The 21,386-nt window shown below is 39.6% G+C and overlaps 1 protein-coding gene across 3 annotated transcripts in view; it reads right to left on the bottom strand.

Moving 5' to 3' along the window:
* slc24a3 (solute carrier family 24 member 3) overlaps positions 1-21,386 on the bottom strand; it is a 125,018-nt gene that overhangs the window by 36,850 nt on the left and 66,782 nt on the right. The window contains exon 1 of one of the 3 annotated variants that reach the window (XM_042433894.1): positions 9,701-9,761. The exons of the other annotated variants lie outside the window; for them this stretch is intronic. The gene's annotated coding sequence lies outside the window, so the exon portion shown is untranslated. Of the gene's footprint in view, positions 1-9,700; positions 9,762-21,386 lie in introns of those variants that run through there. 3 annotated transcript variants of the gene reach the window in all.

Here is a 21,386-nt window from a genome sequence, read left to right as displayed (position 1 = left end):
AAAAATAGGCCCATATATTTATGTTGAAAACGGGCTACACACAACAGTATTTATGACAACATTTTAGTGTGTGTAGGTCAGTGTCAGGAGGTCCTAACTGCGTGTTGAAATACATGTTAATCAGTAGAGCTTGCATATCCTTGCAGGTACAGTAGTTCTCTGGATAAAAGGCTATATGGGTCTTTTATAGCGTCAATATAGAACATGTTTATTTTACAAAAAGTGATGATTTCTCAGAAACTGAAACATTTCTGATAAGATAACAGCTCTGTCAGGCTAAACTTAGGCACAGCAGTGCTCTGAGCTAAATGCCAACATCACAATGACAATATTAACATGTTTTGCAGGTAATGTTTTGCAGGTATTTGGTCATAACCAAAAGTATCGGACAAGCTGAAATTTCAACCTGATTATGGTGCTAGATGAAAAGTCAAGTGGTCACCTAAGTCATTTGGTGACCATTTTATAGCAAGTCATTAAGCAGATGTTGAAATATTTCAGTTCAACCTGCTGGTTACACTAGATGAAAAATCAAGAGGTCATAAAAGACATTAGGATTCATCCTCTGGGGACTATGAATAATATATAGTTATTGAGATATATAAATGTGTACCACAGTGGTGGTGCACACAATGTTACTAGTGCAGCTAAAAATGTAATGATGCAAAAATCCAACTAAGAATTACAACATAAAAATATTTTCAGCACATTTTCCATGATTTTACTCATATTGTATTGTGGGCTGTCCTCACCACCAGAGGACCCTGTTGACTGTAGGCAGTACACAGTGTGAAGAGTGTCTTCCAGCAGTCGGAGGCACAACTTTTGATGTGTTGGAATATAAAGTCAGTCTTACTTCTTTTAAAAATCAGGAAATCTTTTACATTATCGGTAAGGACTTTTTGGTGCTTAATCATGCATTTGATTTAAAAAATACAGCCTGATCTGAAGTGAAAGTATGTTATACTTACACGGTAAGGACATGAACAATATCTCATCAGTTCGAATGAGTCTCATCTAAAGAGTCATCCATTATAGATGAGCACACTTGCTACCTATGCAGATGTGTCAAACTTACTTTTCTTATGATGACCACAACCCAGCCGATATTTTTTAAACCAGTAGTTCTCAAAGTGGGGTCCTTGAGGTGGTTCCAGGGGGTCCCCAGCAAAAAGGGGAAACATTTATTTTCACTATAATTCCATCCATAAGTAACAATGACAGAATGTATGACTTATTTTGGTCATTGGTTTCATACACTTTCTGTAATAAAACATCTAAAGCAAAAATCTTATTAGATGGGGGACCCTGGTCTAATTTGTGTCAGTTAAGGGGTCCTTGATGAGAAAAAGTTTGAGAAGCACTGTTTTAAACTAGCTAACTAACAAGCAGGGCAATATGGAGGTTTGTTGCCAAGCTACTGTAGCACAAGGGTGGGCTAGTATGAACCCTGCGCCCCCCTCACTGAGCCACCTCTGGTGCTAATTGTGGCCTGAGGCTGCAGACACTTATTCAGCAGAACAGTTTATAGAGGAACAAAGCGGAGGGCAGCTCAACCTCGATGGTTCAATCTTTTTTCCTAGTTTGCTCTTATCTTCTTCCATTTCTCCTTTTATCACTCTGTATACTGTGGCTCACCTGCACCTGTCTGCTGCCTCCTTACTGAATGCTTTTCATCATGCTGGTGGATTTAAGCATCCTTCAGCAGGAGTCATGACACCTCTCATCAACTCTTTTAGTCTGACATACCCACCACAGCCATGGACCCCTACAATAGATGGGATGGCTTCATGGAATTGTTCAAAACCACAGTGGCTGTGGTGGATCAATGGGTGCCTATGTGAATCCATACCAGCCACACATTTCTCCGTATTTCTCTGTTTAGCATCATCAGGTTAGGTTAACCCATTGTTGCTAATTTTGCAGTTTTCCAGCAGTTGGGGAAACAACAGACTATGCTTTTCTTGGTCTTGACAAGCTGCAGCATTTATTAACTGACACACTGTAGTCTGTACTGTACATTTACTGCCAGACTGACAACTTACTGTTAACCTTTTCCTCTGCTCCACTCACATTGACCCTCACTCTTCTGCCGCTCGCTCTCTCACTCAACCACTTACATGCTTACGCACTGCCCTATTCCTTAAACGGAATTATGCTACCTGGAGTTTCCCAGGCAACAACATAGACGTTGACTCACGTTTCAGAACATCGCTACTCAGAGGCTCCCAAATGCTATTGATTTCTGAATGAATGGGTATTCGGCGATATTTTTGGCATTTAAAAAAAAATTTTTTTGGTCTGGCGGAGGTTCTTGTTGGCCTGGCGGCCCGCAGGCCTGTACACTTATAGGCGAAACACTAAACATTTTAAAAATGTAAGTTAAGATATGGCCACGGTTCTGCAATTAAAACACCTTTAATGTAAGGGAAAGATTGTGATTATGGATAATAAAAAGGTCTGTGACAGGATGCAAACGTCGTACATTAAATTCTGACGTGCTACCTCCACACCCATACTTTCCACCTTGCTACATAAATTATACACATTGGCACAAAATGTTTTCATTGGCTAAAAATTCTGAGGTGAGAAGTCATCCAATAATGACACTATTCCTAGAGATACTGGGTTGCAAATAGTTATTCTGGAATTGTCTATGTTAAGGCTTGGTCTTTTTTTTCAAAAGTCAATCAAGTTTACATTCATATGTCTACCCTCTGGAGTGGCAGAATCTGGATGTTTCAACATTTTAGCTTTTTGTTGGTTTTGTTCTAACTGGTTTTCATGCACTACTGTGGTTTAGTGTAAATACTAAAAAATCAGCATCATCCCGATTCGTAATCCTAAATATGTGTTGACTTTCCCTTTAAATTAAAATATGTGGATATACACTATGAAATCATGATTTCCATTTTTCCATATTACTCTTTCCACATAGCTCCTGGTAACCACAGAAGTACTTGTATCCTGGGGCACAAGTATTCCTGGTTAGGAGCCACTGCTTTAGCTGAGGCCACCTTAACTGACAGATATGTTTCATTTTCAGTGTAAGTTTCAGCAGTGTTCAGCATCATTAGTACACATTGTCAATGCTCCCTAAACCCAACAATTTAAATGTATTGTCTTTATTATCTTGACAATAAAGAACATATAGTATGTACTAAAAATATGTTACATATTGCCCATATACAGAACAATGGCTTTGAGTAAATCATGCAGTAAATTTCAACCTGAAGGCCAACAACAGAAAACAAAACGAAGTAATGAGAGATGAGCTATACTTGGACTGAGGTGCTCTCATGTACAGTCCACTGTGCCAGTGTAATCGGCTGCTCTGACAGCATGTGACTATGAGCCTGCTGCTTAATTGCAAACACATTTGCGGAGGTGGAATGCTTGTAAAGGAAAAAGGTTATGAGCCACTCAGAGGAAACAAAGAAGAGAAGAAGACAGAGAGAATAAAGATGATCCTTTTCATGTTTTTCCTTTTTTCAGTTGAATTAATGTGTTTAAGTGAAAACCTACAGCACGCTTTAAGAGAAAAAAGCCACCAGCTTCCTTTTTCTGTACATAAACAAATTTATAAGAGAATGGCAGAAGATAGAGTTGATGCGGAACAGTAATCTTTGGAAAGGTAGGAAAAGAAGAGAGGAAATGATGTATTCACATCCACAGATAGTGTTGTAACCTGCACAGATACAGGTGCTGGCTTGGATTTCTACAATAACATACAGTATCTGCTGTATGGATTTTTATAGTGCAAAAATGGACATATATACTTATATAAAGTATAAAGAAGACTAAGAATCTTCAACCATGCTAGCTGCTATGTGAGGCTGTAATTGAGCTATATGCTCACATTAGCATGCTAATATGATCACAGTGATAGTGCTAGCATGTTGATGTTTAGCAGATATAATTAAAAACTGTGTTGGTTTAGCATGTTAGCATGCAAATATTTGCTAATCATCACTAAACACAAAGTACAACTGAGGCTGATGGGAATGTCATGAGTTTTGCAGGTATTTGGTCATAAACCAAAGTATTGACAAAATTAAAATTTGACCTGATGGTGGTGCCATAAATAAAAAGTCAGGTGATCAAAGTTATTACAATTCATCCCGTGGTAACCATGAATCTGTGAACTAGCCTATATTTCAGAGCAATTCAGCACCAATTTGTTCAAAATAAACAAATATGAATAATTTCGGCGTATATAATGGAAGTCATAAATTTGGCTACCAAATGTTTTTTGACATTTAAAATGTCTGTTTCAATTATTAGTTTTAAAGTCCCCTTCCACTGTTTTTGACATGTTGACGTGTTTTTCTTCTTGTTCCTTTAGTTGGATGTTTGAGCTTCACTGTGCAGACGATGTATGTGCAGAGTTTGACACTAGAAGTCTGATTTTAAGGGGTGGGTCTACGAGTATGATTTGTGACATCACAACTAGTTTGGAGCCAATCTTGGTCCAGTATTCAACTTACGTACTTAAATGTGATATGGAAACTTGAAACCTTCAGCACACAAACACTGAGAATGGACTTTACAGTGAAGTAGGAGACATCTTGTGTCCAACAGTTAAGCTTTGGAAAAGAAAAATATTTACATGTTTATGGATTCTGGATTTTTAATGTGGGAGAAGAAGTAGATGTCATTTTAAGGATTTTAATGTGATAATTATTATTTTTTGTGGGAAAACTATACACATAAATTGTTCCAAGCAGAATATATGTCTTAATACATGTCTAGTGGGGACCTTTAACAAACACAAGATACGTGAGTTGAGTGGATCCAAGCATTTATCAGTGTAGCACTAAAAATACTCCTGCGTTTCCTCAAGCAACGCTACATGGAAGCAGACCTCCTTGCTGCTTCATTCACTTCCTGCAGTACTGGGATGATGCCGTGAAATCAGTTTCTGGGTTACAAAGAAATGTAGGAGATGGAGGAGAGGAAGGAGGCAACATAACGAAATATGTCTCTACATGACAAAAATGACACATCTGACAGACTTTAAATGTCATTTGTTATGATTTAGTGCACTTGTTGAACTGAAAAAATGTGCTGGGCTCACATTACTTGACACACACACACATACATGTAGATAGGTTGTGTTCACAGAGGCGCTGCTCTGTCAGTCGTTGCTGTGTTAATAATTCCCAGTGTTAATGCACTGCTGCCATGGAGTTCCATTTCAACAACGTTCTACAGCTGAGCCCTGACTCCCTCTGCTGCTGCTCACTGCACTGGAGACAGGACACAACTGTGTGTGTGTGTGTGTGTGTGTCTGTGTGTGTGTGTGTGCATGCGTGTGTGACAGACACCCTGTACAAAACGCAGATGTGAGTGATATAGAAGAAGAGATACAACAATTGTGATGATAAACACAAACAACGAACAGTCATTATTCTAGGACCGATTTATACACGCGACACACACCACACACACAGTGCAAATGTGTGTGTGTGTGTGTTCACTAGCAGTTACTGCATATGTAACAGTGTGCCAAACCACAGTCCCAGAGCAGGAAGGAAGCAAGGAGAAGATGTGCCAAAGTGTTGCTAGCGAACAGGACATGGCTGTTTTAGAAACTGTGGTTTTAATATGAGGCATCTACGACTTCTGACGCCTGAAGTCAGACCCCAACTCTTCCATTCACCTGGGAGAGAAGAGATTTTCAGGCATGTACTGGCCATCAGGCAAACTGAGCAAAGTCCTGGCAGGCTGCTGCGTCCGTGGGCCCTGTTGGCATCAGCACAGCCTTGTATGTCTTATGGTGAGAGAGAAGCGGAGCTTACTAGCATTTTTTTTTTGTCCACCGGTTCTTCCCAAGTCCCACCCACCTGTGGTGTGATTGGCTAGTACTCGTTACTTCAACACGTCTTCTGATTGGGTGGTATGTATACGTGAGTGGCTTGTAAGGCTTGTAACCGTAACAACAGTCGCAATACTGGCAACACTGACACTATGCGGCATGGAAAGACAAGCTAAGCAAAAGGGGGGGGGAGGGAACGCCAGGCATTAGAAGTAGAGGCAGCCAAATATAAAAAAATAAGTCATTTGTTTGGTGTGTCAACCTCAACAAGCACCAAACATGATGTCACAGACTGGCCATTGGTGGAGGCTGCTGTGGCTGGCAGCAGTGCCAGTGGCAATAGTCATGAACCAACTGATATGGTAAGAATAAGATTATTTATGCAAATGTATAATAAACTGAACTTTCATTTCATAGCTGGATTCTATTGGAATCATTTTATAATCAGTTTATAGGTTAGTCTACTGTACAGTGCTTCTCAGCAGGCTTTAAAAATGTGTGAGCTCCCTCTAGAGACCTATCTAAGTAGTAAATTAAAACAATGACATCCTGTAGCCTTGCAGCAGGCACAAATGTATTGGTACTGTACTGTTCTTGTTCCTCATGTTATTGCAGTAGCCAATAGTAGTAGTAGTAGTAATAGCAGCCTAGTGATATTATTATTATTAGTAGTAGTGGTAGTGGTATAATTATTATAATGATGATGATAATAGGGATGCACAATAATATCAGCATGTCATCGGCATCAGCCCAAACATTTCTGCCGATGACAGGCTGATTCGTCACCTTCTCCTCCACCACTTGGCCGTGGTTCCCTCCACTAACTGTTTCACCCTGACGGTCCCGGTGCTGCCTCCGTAGGCTCCACTTCACTCAGCTGCCCAACAGACCTGCTGCTTCTTCACACTTTAACCTGAATAACAAACCGGGGTCGGTGCTCCGGTTGGATCCACACTGACAGCCGGGGTTGGCTTGGAGGCTAGGGAAGAGTAGCTGGCTGTGCTTCCCTGCAGCCATGCTGCAGCTAACGCTCTGCTAGTCTCCCAGCTAGCCCTGGCTCTCAGTGTGGATCCAACCCAGAGGAGAGAGAAAGGCATGACGTGAGAATCTCCGTTTTTTGGGAAATTTCTGGAGGAGCAAGTATATACAGGGAGGGAGGGCGTGCTAATATTGTGTATTAGCAACACGTTATCCAATTGTATTCCAGAAAAAAACAGGCGATCGTGGGCCAGTATGTGGGCTGGTCTGGACAAAAGTCCAGGGCTTAATTTTTGTCCCAGTACATACCTGTCTACAATAGAAAATGAGCAGCGCTAACATAGCACTGAAAATATGGTTACAGGATTGGTTCACAATTTTTTAAGTGTGTCTTAAAGTTAGAACAGTGAAAGAGGTTTCACAGGCAAAAATCCACAGTGTGTCCACAGAGTCATTTTATGCAAAAATGCACTTAAATGTTTATGTGAAGCTTATACGAGGCTTCAGCAGTCTGAGTTAGTCATATCAAGTGGATATCTGCCACATTTACAGTCTTTTTAGCATCAAATTCCCTCTTTGTGTTTCCCTGTTGAGCTGTGGTGGAAGTATAGTAACAAAAAGAGGGACTTTGGCACTAAAAAGACATAACGTTGAAAGATATCTACTTGATTTGACTCATTTGGAATCTAAAGCTTCATATTAAATGGTAAATGGTAAATGGACTGTACTTGTATAGCGCCTTTCTAGTCTTCCGACCACTCAAAGCGATTTTACACCACAAATCACATTCACCCATTCACACACATTCATACGCTGAATGGTGCAGGGGCTACCATGCAAGGTCCCAACCTACCCATAGGTAGGTTGGTCATACACACACTGATGGTACAACCATCAGGGGCAATTCGGGGTTAAGTATCTTGCCCAAGGACATCCAACCGTCGATGTTCCGATTAGTGGAAGACCCGCTCTACCTCCTGAGCCACAGCCGCCCCCATTAGCTTATATTAGCTTCAGATAAACTTTTAAATACACTTTTGCAGAGAGGGAGGACTGTGGATTTTGTCTCCCATCACTTACATTGTAAGTGCATTATGAAGGAATCTTCTAATGGTCAGTATGAACAGGAGGAATGATTACAGCAAGAAAAACCTGTTTCACTGTTCATTTAGGCTCCTCACTGTTGTTTTAAGACAGACCAGTCCTGCTTAAAGGTGCATATAGAGTGTTAAATGTGTAGTTTATTCTGAAACAACTGATCAACTGCATTTTCAATGTCTGGGGTAGCTCTGAGTGGAGCAGCAGTCACTGAGTATGCTCAGGCACATGGCATGTGTTTACACTGCTGACAGGAATAAACTACATTGGCCATGTTTATTGTCAAGGAAGAATATACCAATGCAGCAATATGGCTCTGGTGTGTGTTTCAGCAAACAGGAGTAATTTTTACAAACAGTACTTGCTGACAGGCTCATTTCATTGTTGATCTGGTCTTTCTCTGGGATTTCAACTTGAAAGAAAGACTTGAAAACTCATAATAATCCATTCAATTAACTTCAGAAAATACATCAGTCTCGGCATTTTATGTCTCACACATGCACCTGCAATATGACATCATGGTCACATAATGTGCAGTGTTGCGCACTCTGAAATCACGCAAAGAAGTTGGTCGCCATCTTCCTCACAGCTGGAACCGTCGTTTTCAAGTACATTTAAATTTCATCTAGCTAATTCATCACTAGTCAATGCACATTAATCATCTAGTCTCTGTCTCAGTTCGTCACCGCAACTTTTGATTCATATTTCATGTTTAGTTAATTTTCCTTATTGGGAATACATTATCATGTTAGTGAGCTAGCGAGCTACTTAGCTATGGGTTGGAAATTTAACGTCACTACACATTTTATCTGATAAAAGATGACTGGTTAGTGGGGGTGAGCGGATAATATGTTTATAATTTTCAATTGTAATTAATAATTAATGTTGATTTTGATGAGAATGTGTGCACATGCACGGCACACGCACTGTCCGAAAGATCGCTTTCACAGTTAAAGTTACATGAAATGTGCCTTGTTATATAGGCTGGCTCATGTCTTTTCATACCAGTGTTACCAACTCAGTCTCTCTCCCTTCTCCTCCTGTCCACTGTCAGTGCCAGGGCAGGAGTGGCAGAGCCAGTGTGTTTCCATGGTTACGGGGACGCTCTGGTTCTCTTCATCGCTCTGAAACTTTCTTGCACAGAACAGTTCCATTATGTGATAAATATATAGTTTGTTTGATCATCTTCCTCCCTTTGTGCAATTGAGGGAAACAACATGTCTAAAGCAAATTTGTGACTGTTGATTTCAGCTCTTTTAAGAAGCCAAGCTGCCATCAACACACACCAGTAAAAGGTAATGTAAAATTGAGATTTTTTCATTAACTCTTATTTAGTTTGCTTGAGTAAAGAGTCATTAGTACATTCAGTGTGCTACTATCTTGCTGTTTCTAGCACTTGTTTTTTGATTAATGTGTTTTTTTGTAATGTAGTTGTCATTAAGTTGAGTTTCATGACCAAGTGAGTCCGCTTTTAACACTGAACTGTGTCTACATGTCTGGATACGTTCAAATCTGGATGGCAAAAACTTGGAGAAGACTACTTAAAATCTTATTTTACTGTGTTCTGTGCTGATAACCAGAGAAGTTTTTCCATACAGGATCTCTTCAGTGCAGGCTGTGCAGTGTAGTGATACACAGGATTTTGTGCATCTAAAAAATACACATACACATTAAGGAAACTATGAAATGTCCCTTTAAAGACTGCAGTTTTCAGTCCAGTGTGTACATATGGACTAAAATGATGTAATGCCACTACACTGAAATTATGTAATGTCACATTTCCATGTAGATCATCAAGGAATTCACCAGGATGATGTCGATGGGCCTCAATTCCCTCTCTGAGCGTCTGGAGAAACTCCTTTAGTTGTTCAGGTCAAAGCTCTATGAGGGGATTAAAGAAATGACATCCTTACTGGAGAGCCTCGACAAGGATGTAAGTACATTTCTTTACTTTAAAAAACTTTGAAGCAATAGAGCTGCCTTTCCTAATTCATTTAATATTCAGGTGTAAACTCAATGTAATGTTCTCAAAATAACCTGAATATGTATTTGAACACTTTGTCACTATTTACTGAGGCTTTAGATTGTGTATCTTCATCCAATTTTTTCAAATCATCAGAATGTCTTGTGGAGTGGGGGAGTTACATAATTCCAATAGCCACCGTATTTATGTATCCTATGTGTTTTGGAAGGCATCAAACCAAAGGAAGAGAGCAGCAGCGTTGCAGGGTGTACCATGGTACGAGGGAGAATCCTTCCACATTCGTAAAGGTGTGTGAGGTGAGCGGTGAAATGTCATTCAAGGTGATCCAAAGAAAACTAGTTCATAATGAGCAGGCTTACACTCGTTGTTTCATGCGTCCTCTGTGTGTATGCACAATATGGTAAAGCATCTGTTGTTGTATTTTGATTGTTTTTGCATGAAGCCGACAGATCCTGAAGAGGACGTCATCAATGGTGATTGGAATCCTTTTAGTGATTGAAGATGTGAAGGAACACCTTCCAGCTTCCTACAATGATGTCGCCCTCATAATCCTGGAAAAAGATTGTCATATGTCACCTGGGTGATTTACCCAATGCTTTTGTGAACCTGATGGGACTGCTGTACATGCTGAACCTCGACTATCCAAAAGACTTGAAATACACCTTTGAGGTGAGTCAGCGCCTGTTCATGGGGATTGGGTTGGACTCGTGCACTCCCAGGGTCCACTCTCTGAAGAATAAATTGCAGTTACAGTTAGAGGGATGGCCTAGGTATATGTCTCTGCATTTGTCCCAAAGGAAGTATTTTCGTTTTTTGCCATTTGTCCATTGCACTAAGTAGTAAGAGGAAAAGAAATGTACAGTCCTTCTGTGGGTCACACCACTTTATTTTATGTTTTAATGTTCTGACTGATCTCTATTGCTCTATTTGGAGGAAATGTGTCTGTGAGACACTAATTTGTATTTTGTGTTGTAGAGCAACCATGAACAGAGCGGACATTTGAGTAATGTTTGAAGTATGTTTTCATGTTCTGACTGATATTTGAGCAAGTTTCTTAGTTAGAGAGAGAATTTTTTTCTATGCATGTCTTTCTGCATTTACTGCAGCATTCCTGAACACACTCTTCAGAGTGGACTCTGTTGAACAAGTCACTCAATTAAAGAGTTTTTTTTCCCCAAAGGAAGAATTCTCTTCTTTTTTATGTGTAGGACACAGTATAATTTCAGTTTTTGAGCAGCCTTGAGCAAGAGCAAGGATGTGTCAGAGTGCGTGAAGGCTTTTTTTTTGTCTACATGTCCCAAAGGAAGGTCTTTTTGATGTGTCGACATCTATTGACACACTTCTTTTAATTTTTAAAGCTGTACACTTACTGAGTGTGGGTGTGTTGGAGTTGAAATACAGTTCTAAGATTGTAATAAAAGTTCTGATTGAGATGTCTTTTCAGCTATTTGTTCATGTGTTAATGTTTAGGTTGGACTCAGGGAGTTCTCTTTGGAAAACTCTATCAACTTATGTAAATGTAAGTAACTTGGTAATAGAAGTTGAAAAAACATTTCATGTTGAGCCAACTTGATTTTGTAAAAATGTGATAAAATAAACTCAATCGTCTTTTTCACGTATTCTGCACAATGTAAAAAATACAGTGTACAGTATATGTAAAATTTGTATGTGATTATAGCATCTTCCCTAAAGATCCCATAATTATGAGAAGGTTTTTACTTTGCAATGTGCTCCTGTATTTTTCAAATGACAATGATGGCATATGTTTTTGTTGAAAAATGAGACAAACCTGGTGAAAACTGTAGTGCAGTCTTTGTATCTTTCAGCCCATTTCTTGTCTTCCACAATGTCTTTTTTTTTTAAATACTGCCACTGGGTGATTCAAAGCCAGACAATTTCTTTCAGTATTATGACTTTTGTTGCCTAAAGTTGAAGATTTAAATCAGGGCTCAGATTCAATAAAATGCACAAACTCTGTGAACATCAGTTAAAAATATGGACCTGATTTCAACCACTTCTCTGACCCTCTGGCTTCTGCTGCACGTTTTACAGTCCTGTTGATCTCGTTCAATGCTCTGCATGAGTTAATACCATGAAATCAACAGCACAATCTTCCTCCTGACCAACAGCAAGATTACATGTGCCCTCTCTTTAGCATGTGCCCTCCTGACATGGAATACACTATCCTCTTTATAGCATTATTGTCTGTAGAGCTCTATAAACCCTCGCCCCTAGCCCCCACCCCTACACATGCACAAACACTGGACTGCAACACATATTGTTCTTACATATGCACTGTCCCCACTCCAGTCCTCACACTCATGAACACACATTAGCCCGTGATTCCATCATATATATGACATGAAACAGAATGAAACAGATGGCCTGATATTAATCCTATCACACACACCGCCATGTTACTTTAATGGTCCTTTTATTCTCTGGCCCAACATCATCCTGCTTTACATCCACTCTCCGCCGCAAATCATGACATCACTCTGTAGACCCAGCATGGGTCTGCATATATACTCACCAGCCACTTCATTAGGTACACCTTGCTAGTATTGCGTTGGACCCCCTTTTGCCTTCAGAACTGCCTTAATTCTTCGTGACACTGAATCAACAAGGTGCTGGAAATATTCCTCAGAGATTTTGGTCCATATTGACATGGCAACAGCTGTGGCTCAGGAGGTAGAGCGGGTCGTCCACTAATCGGATGATTGGCGGTTGGATTCCCAGCTCCTCCAGTCCACATGCCGATGTGTCCTTGGCCAAGATACTTAACCCCAAATTGCTCCTGATGACTGTTCCATCAGTGTATGAATGTGTGTAAATGGTTAGTTTCCTCTGATGGGTAGGTTGGGACCTTGCATGGTAGCCCCTGTACCCATTCAGCATATGAATGTGTGTGAATGGGTGAATGAGATTTGTAGTGTAAAAGCGCTTTGAGTGGTCGGAAGACTAGAAAGGCGCTATACAAGTACAGTACAAGCATTTACCATTTACAACATCACGTAGTTGCTGCAGATTTGTTGGCTGCACATCCATGATACAAATCTCCCGTTCTACCACATCCCAAAGGTGCTCTATTGGATTGAGATCTGGTGACTTGGAGGCCATTTGAGTACAATGAACTCATTGTCATGTTCAAGAAACCAGTTTGAGATTATTTGAGCTTTGTGACATGGCCTACAATGCCATGTTCAAAGTCACTTAAATCACCTTCCATCCACATTCTGATGCTTGGTTTGAACTTCAGCGGATCATCTTGACCATGTCTATATGCCTAAATGCATTGAGTTGCTGCAGCGTGATTGGTTGATTAGATATTTGCATTAACAGGTGTACCTAATAAAGTGGCTGGTGAGTGTATGTGAGTGCAATGTATCATTGTACTCTGGCTGATATATGCAGGGGCTCAAAATAAGAGTAAGGTGTAATGGAATGAGTAGATTGTCATCAAGTGTAGCAAGTATAGATATACCGGTGTGTGTATGTGTGTTTGTGTATAGCGAGGCGTTATATCATGATATAATCCTCAATTTCTGGACTTCTGATATCTTCACCACAGCAGCAGCAGCATCCTGATCGAAATGTGCTTGCAGCTTACTGATTTGGAGCATGAAAAACATTTGAGCATAGACACCGAAAATAAATCAAGTTAGAGAGGAGAAACCAGGAGAGGAGAGGAGCATTTGGGGTTCTTCCATCTCAGTTCTTTCATAATCTCTCTCGACAGACTCTTCATAAATGTTGTCACTGCAATGTGCTTTTGGCTGCCACAGAGGAGGAGCGAGCTGCCATAAAAGTTGCTTTGACAACTCTCTGTTAAGCAGAGGGAGGCGCTCATCAGGATTCCATAATGTTCACGAGGCAGAGAAAACAAGGCAGCGATAAACACCTCGTATGCCATGAATGATGCAGTCTAATACTGCATCACGGGTCACAGGCTTTACTTCAATCAAAACTGCAACCAACAGTACAAAGACAACTTCTCCAAACCTCATCAACACTTCTGCACCTGATATGCCATACAGTCATATAACTGAATCAGCTTTTCAGCTACAGTGGTTTCTTCCAATTCATTTTCTTGGCACTGATAGTGGACAGTGTGGGGTTGCCACCATGTTGTGTGTACTTCAAAGATTTGAGAGGAATTGTTTCACTAAAAATGACCTTATAATGTATTGTACAACTATTCCCATGGTAAAAAAAATAACTTCCACACAATTCTGTGTTTGAAATCAAACTTCATTGACAAGAAAACCCTATCTCATACCCACATTCAACACTTTTTTTTATCCATGACTATTATGTATTCCTAACCTTAAAGTCCCCTCCACTCAAAAATATGTTTTTCTTCTTGTTCCTACAGTTGGATGTTTGAGCTTCACTGTGCAGAATGATGTAGAGTTTGTTTTCACATTCATCTGCTGAGGGAGGAAAGTTTCTCTGTGCTCACTGAATGTCTGATCTTTAGTTGAAGGCCTATGAGCATGATTTGTGACATCGCAACTAGTTTGGAAGTCAATCCTGATCCAATATTAGACTCAGACAAGTATGATGTGGAAACTTGAAGCCTCCAGTGCACAAACACTGAGAATGGACAGTGAAGTAGGAGACATCTTGTGTCCAGCAGTTAATCTTCTGCAATGAAATATATTTGCATATTCACCGAATCTATAATTTTAATGAGGGAGAAGGAGTAGGTGCCATTTTAAGGATTTTTACAAGGTAGTTAGGACCCCCTTGAAAATGAGATGCTACATCTCAAGGGGCTATCCTATTAATAAATTCAAATTTAAATTCAAGTAGTTATCATTAAAAAAAAAAAATCAGACACACATTATTGTTCCAAGCAAAGTATTTTTATGTCATAATACATGTCTGGAGGGGATCTTTAAGCAAGTACTTATAGTTAACTGACTCTTAACCACAGATGTGTTATATCAAAATACTGTCATACAAATTATTGTTGTAACCATCATATGCATTGTTTAAAAAGCAACGACAAATGATGTTTTTGTCCTTTAGAATGCATCTGAGAAAACATTCTAGGGGCTTGAAAGTATTGTTCATCTGCCCTCTTTTTCCTTTTACTGTCAGTGGGCTGCAGATAGACAAGTCAAAACAATAAAATGTCCTTGTTCATACACTGAGATTTCACACATATACTGTACATGGAGATTTGCCTGCAGGAGACAATGAGATCAAAGGCAAAACTCCATGACAAAACCTCCCCATTCTATTCTGTTCTACTCTGTATTCCAGCGTCCATGTCCCCGTCTCCCCCTGAACCCTCTGACTCGGCTCTGTCAGCGCCGGCTCTTTAGTTTCCACCAGGAGAGTTTTGAAATGTAAACATCCCCCGTGGAGCTGAGGAATGTAGAGCGGCACGCCGAGGCACGAGAGGCAGCCAAGCACTGCTGCAAGGCCTCTGGTATACCAACAGCTGGCACTGAGCACTGCTGCTGGCAGGAAAGTATAATATGCATGGGGGGAGAGGGGGGTGTTAGGTGTGTCCAGGTATGAAGCTGTCATGCACACCACTCGAAGAGAGAAAAGGTGCAGTATTGAAATAATCCACTGGACATGGTATGTGTTCTTTGCTAGCTATTTCTTCCTTTTTGTAAAACACACACCACTGCACAAACACATACACACACACACACACACACACACAAAATCCACTGGCAGGTGACACAGTTCACTGGTTGCCATGGCAGCAGGGGGAGGAGGGTCTATTCCCACCAGCAAAAAATTTGCTGATTTGCCTGAGCAGCAGAATAGTCCTAAACAGTGTACCTCCATTACACAAACACACAAGCACACAAGCACACACACACACACACACACACACACACACACACGCACATAATGTGGGTGCCATGTTACTGCTCTCTCCTGAGTATTAGTTTTGGCTGGCTGCGGATCTGCGCGGGCCGTGAGGGCATCTGGTACTCCTGTTGTACGTTCCTGTTGTTAAAGGAGAATTCAACTCTATTTTAGAATCTGCTGTAAATAATTTGGTATAATTACAGTGGTGTGTGTACCTATTTTGAGTTATACTGTCTAATTGGACCTCCTCTTGGTTAGAAGTTAGGCAAAGCTGTGCTAAGTATTTGCTAAGATGAGGTAACTCAATGCTGTAAATTCTCAAATAAAAGCAGGTATTGAGGCATTATTTGTAAGACAAAGGCTCACATGATAAATTCATCATACTGTAAATTTCCACAGCACTAATTCAATCTGTGTAACAATATCACAAGAGTCATATCATAATTACAAATCTGTAGTTCTGAGTTTCTATTTTTAACATACAGTTTTCATTCACTTAATGTTTCCAAATTGTTTCTACTTGGCAGTTTTTTTAATCACTGTTAAGCTGCCATATAAAACATATCACTTCCTACATATGTTTCACATTAAAAGCCTACCAGCAAAAAAGAAGGATTATGAACATTTTTGCCACTGGAAGGTTATTAATGGAGCAAGAAGTGTGATTTCATAGTCGGTGATTGAAAAAATGGAAAAGTAGAAGCGATCGCAATTGATTAGTGAGTGGAAATGTTATTTACATTACATTACATTATACTGCATTTATCAAGACAGGTAAACATGGAGGAAGTGTTGGGCAAACAGCAGCAAATTAAATCAGCAACAGAGTAGACAACAGGAAGACTTCTTGATGAAATACAATAAAATACAGTTGGAATAAAGGCCTTGTGGCCAGATCCATCATCTTATCAATTTAAACCTTCATGCTTCCATGGCTATTGTGGCTTGAGTTTACAGATGATATGGTTCTGTGCAGGAGCTATATGGATCTATACCATCACTCTAAGTGGAGTTTTAGCTCAGTAGTAAAATGTTAGGCTGTTATCTACATTCATTTATATATGAATATATGATGGAACTCTGTTGTGACTGGTGACCATCTTGACACAGAGTTCATGAGTTCATGTGGATTTTTGACACTGGTATCATTATTTCAGAGTTTAAAAATCTGATAACGACATATCAGCGATATTTTTAATGGGTTTTTACCTCTAACACAATGATTTTTGTTGTTGTCACCAAAATTCCAAAAAAAGATCAAAACCAGCAATGTCTCTCAATACTTCCCTATGCCATCTGTGTCAATGGTTTATAGTGAAGATGTCTTTTAAAAAACAGTAACGAATATATAGTTGCATTTTAAAAAAAGACAAAATAAAATGAATAAATAAACTACAGTGTGTGTATCCATGGTACCAGAAAAACATATCATACAGTGACAGTAGTTTTGGATATCCAATACTCAATTAATATTTGGATCACTTCATTGTTGGTTTTGGTCTTTTTATGGGAATTGTTGACGCCAAGAAAATAGAATATCATCAGACTTATCCTTTAAAGAATTGTGACCAAGATATGTACTGAGTGGGACATTTAACTGTTGAAAAATAATAAACTCGTCAGTGCCAATTTATTGGTCAGGCTCAAGTGCGTTTAGTAGTAAATCATGACAATCTGTGTTTTTAGAAGACATCACAGTTGATAAATGCCACTGGTGACATGGTACAGAGTGATTATTTAAAATGAATAGTAATATTCCCTTTTAATTCACTAACTGATAGATATATTATTACATTTTCTGTGTGATTACATGTGATCAGTATCATCTACAAGCTGTTTTTTTTCTTTCCCAATGAAAAAGCCACAGTGAAAACAGAGTGAAAAAATGTCAAAAAGGTCAAAAGGTCCACCTTAAAAGGGACTGTGTGTCTATGGTCACTAATAACAGATCAAAGTCACAGGGGACGTTCAGCTCTTCAGTAATTTCCTCAGAGGATTATACACTGACAAGAAAAATCTCCAACACTCAATAGGTTATACATTTGCAGGTTTGGTGTCCAGGACAGGTCCAGGGGGTGAATTCAATTGCAGAGAATAAAGAATGTCCCGCAGGGCTCAATACTAGGACATTTATCTTTTTCACCCAGTGCGATGTCTGCTTAAAACACAGCTACAGTCAATTAACATTGATTTTCCTCTAAGGAGGAGAAAAACATTAGAGAGAGACCACTGGGGCATGTAAATGTGTCTGTGTGTGTATGTGTGTGTATAGAGGGTGATTTATTGGCTTTGTTAATACAACATCACCAACTGAATCCCCATTTGGGTTTGACACCAGTTGTGATCAGTAGCATTTCCATTTCTGTAACCTTGAAGTATTTTCTAAATGTGGTACCCAATCAGCTTCTAGACATTCATCACTGCTGTCATTCATCAGTCAAACCAGCTGGTAACAGTGACCACTAGCCATTGAAGATGGTAATTAATTGTGACATGTCGATAAACATCACAGGGTGTAAAATCAAATTACTACCTAATTTTCATTTCATGGCACTGTAGCTGTGTAGCAGCTGTAAAGGTAGAATGTAGTTATAACTGGGTGATATGGCTAAAATCAATATTCCAATTTGAAAAAACAAGTATTTTTCTGATATCAATATACATCATAGTGTGGAAAATGCGTGCATTATTACATACTGTATCAAATTGATTTTTAATGCAATGGATGTGTTCCACAAAACCTTTCACATGTGTAAAACAAAAGCCTCCATAACTCAAATTACACTTTGCTTTGAATCGATGATTTGAATAACACACTTTATATGATCATTAGGACTGGAACAAATTCTTATTTTCATTATCAATTAATCTGCCATTTATTTTCTTGATGAATCATTTCGTCTTTAGAATGTTGTAATTTCATTATAATTTCAGACAGCCCTAGGTGACATATTCAGTCTAAAACCCCAAATACTCATTTTACTATCATATATGACGATGAAAACATAAACACATACGATTCTCATATTTAGGAAGCTGGAACCAGTGAATATTTGGCTTTTTGCTTGAACAATATCGGTTATCAACAAAGTTAGCGATTCATTTTCTGTCGCTTGACTAATTAATTGACTAATTGTTGCAGCAGATTATATTATCCTGATACAATAATCTGAAATTACTGCCATGTACTCACCAATTTACTGCAGAGCTCCTCTGTAGGAATTTTTGGTGTCATCAAAAAAAAAATCAGACCTCAATGCTTTGAGTAATGACAACATTAACATATTGAAAATGTTTAGGTACTGAATGTTGGTATTGAATGTGCATCAAAGGCTTATTCTTTGATAAGATATTTACTGATTTAAAAATGAGAGTGACACTCAGCTGTATTTATACATGAAAGAGTTATGGTGTTATGTGGCACATCACACACTCATTGTTTTGTGGTTTAGTATAACTTTTCATCCCAATAAATACTATTTGATTGGTCACTAAGCCTTGTTGCCCTTAGTTACTGTTGCTTTACACTGGTGATGGAGGCAGATTTAATACTCAAAAATGGTGGTGATTCTTTAAACAATAGGTCCTTGATTTCAAACAAAAGCTGTATCCAACTGGATAATTAATTACCATGGAATAGCTGAAAACGTTTTAACATAAGATCTAAACAGTGTTCTGATTTTCTTAAATATGCATTTTAATGGCTACACATATGATATCGTGCTAACTCATGCTAACAAAGCAGATAAAAAGCATCATCACCAGTTGATGATCTATGTAGAAGAAACGGAAACAAAAGAGCAGTATTGTTCCTGTAATACAGGGTATTTAGCTAGCCCTGGTTAGCCCTAGAGTTATTGTACAATATAACACATTATTAAATCCCTCAATACTTTTCCTCTAGCAGTTTTGGTTTTTAATAGGTGTTTAAAAAAACAAAGCTTGACAGACCTGCTGCGCCTACAGTTGCTAAGCTGTGATTGGACAATTGCTGATTGGTGGAGGAATTTAGCTAACAGTCAATTGTTTCCTTGCTTCCACTGTTATTTCAAATCCATGGAGAGGGACTGGAGTGCACCACACCACGAGTTTTAAGAGCGACAGGATCTGGTGGGATTAGAAGGTTAGCATGTTCTGTATAAACAAATGCACACACATAAATCCGCAGCCACAAATACACAGGCACTAAATGCTTCCCTCACACCTTCACACCTCTGTGCTGTATGGTCCAGCTCAGCGAGAGGTGAAGCAGAGAGTGACGCTCCAAACCAGGTCCTGTTAAAATGATAATCCAGGATCATAAATAAGCAAGCACACTGCAATAAAACACACACACACACACACACACACCTCACAAACGCTGATGAAATCCGACACCTCGTGTGTAGCTAGCTGCGCCATTACGGTGCTGAGTAATATGACATTTAAGCCTTAATCTCCATATGTGTCTCTGTGTGTGTTTGTGTGTGTGTGTGTGTGTGTGTCCATCCAGAGGAAAAGTAAGTGCAGTGGCAGACTATGCATAATATTACACCATTATGCAGAGTATGGTTTGACTTCCAACTGCACACAGGAGAAGAGACACAGCAGTAGGTGGCAGATTCAAGCAAACACACACACACACTCACCCACACAAACACACTCATGACAGTCTGCCCAACAAGGATGAAGCAACAATCTGCTAAAATTGTTCAAAATGATATCACACTATTGTAAGAGTCTGTCTGGAAGGAGTGCCGTTCTGAGCATCAATGCTTTGACAACCCAGCAGGCAAAAGTGTTTTGTGTTTTTTTTCTTTTTAGTGTGATACTCCACTAAAATGTATTCCTTAAGGATCACACATACACACACACACACACACACACGCAGTATGCTGAGTATGCTCAGTGTGTTCTTATGGCTAAATATACTGCTTCCATGTCGTGTTTTTGTCCTCTCAAGCTCCACCAGAAGCCCTGCGTTTTGGCTTCCACTTCTCTACAGTCCATCCGTGAGTTCAGTGCGTTCCAAGCGGTCACTGCTTCACCAACTGAGCACACAGATTCACAGTAGAGAAGTATGCAGGGGTGGTTTGAGAGGTTTCTGTGGCTGTTTTGCTACTTTTTCCACTGTGAAACCTGGTCACTGTTGGAATTCACTGGAACTGCCGTGAACCCAAGCTGACCAAAGCTAACCTACAAGGGCTGAAAAGAGAAATTTAGGACTTCCAGTTGAGACGGTTGTGATTAGTGGGGAACTGCCAGGATAAGATAAGATAAATATTAATCTAATTGTAAAAAGCCTTTCTCCTTCAACCACTGGGTTCCAATTCCACACCTCCGGGCTTTCCGTAAAACGTCTTAAGTTTCGCTCTACAATCCCATTCCAAGATAACCCTGATGACATCATCAGGTTTGGAGGTGATTAGCCTAGCTTATAGGGGTGTTTCGATTTCGACCATCAAAATCAAAAGGAGGATCAATGATTCTCCCACCTCTGCCTACTTGCACATGTCCAGTGTGCACATCTGAGAAAAAAAAAAAATTCAAAGACAGCACAGCATAGCTTACTGGTAGCCTGCAGCTGCATTACTTTTCGAGACACCATGGCCGCTGCCGGAGTCAGAGACGATGGAGAAACAACAGATCTGGAAAATCCTCCTGCTTCCCTGAAGTCATTGGCGTAGAAAC

This window comes from Thunnus maccoyii, chromosome 14 (assembly GCF_910596095.1).
Source record: "Thunnus maccoyii chromosome 14, fThuMac1.1, whole genome shotgun sequence".
NCBI lineage: Eukaryota > Metazoa > Chordata > Actinopteri > Scombriformes > Scombridae > Thunnus > Thunnus maccoyii.
The sequence above is the reverse complement of the archived record's forward strand: the minus strand, read 5'-3'. Positions and strand labels throughout refer to the sequence as shown.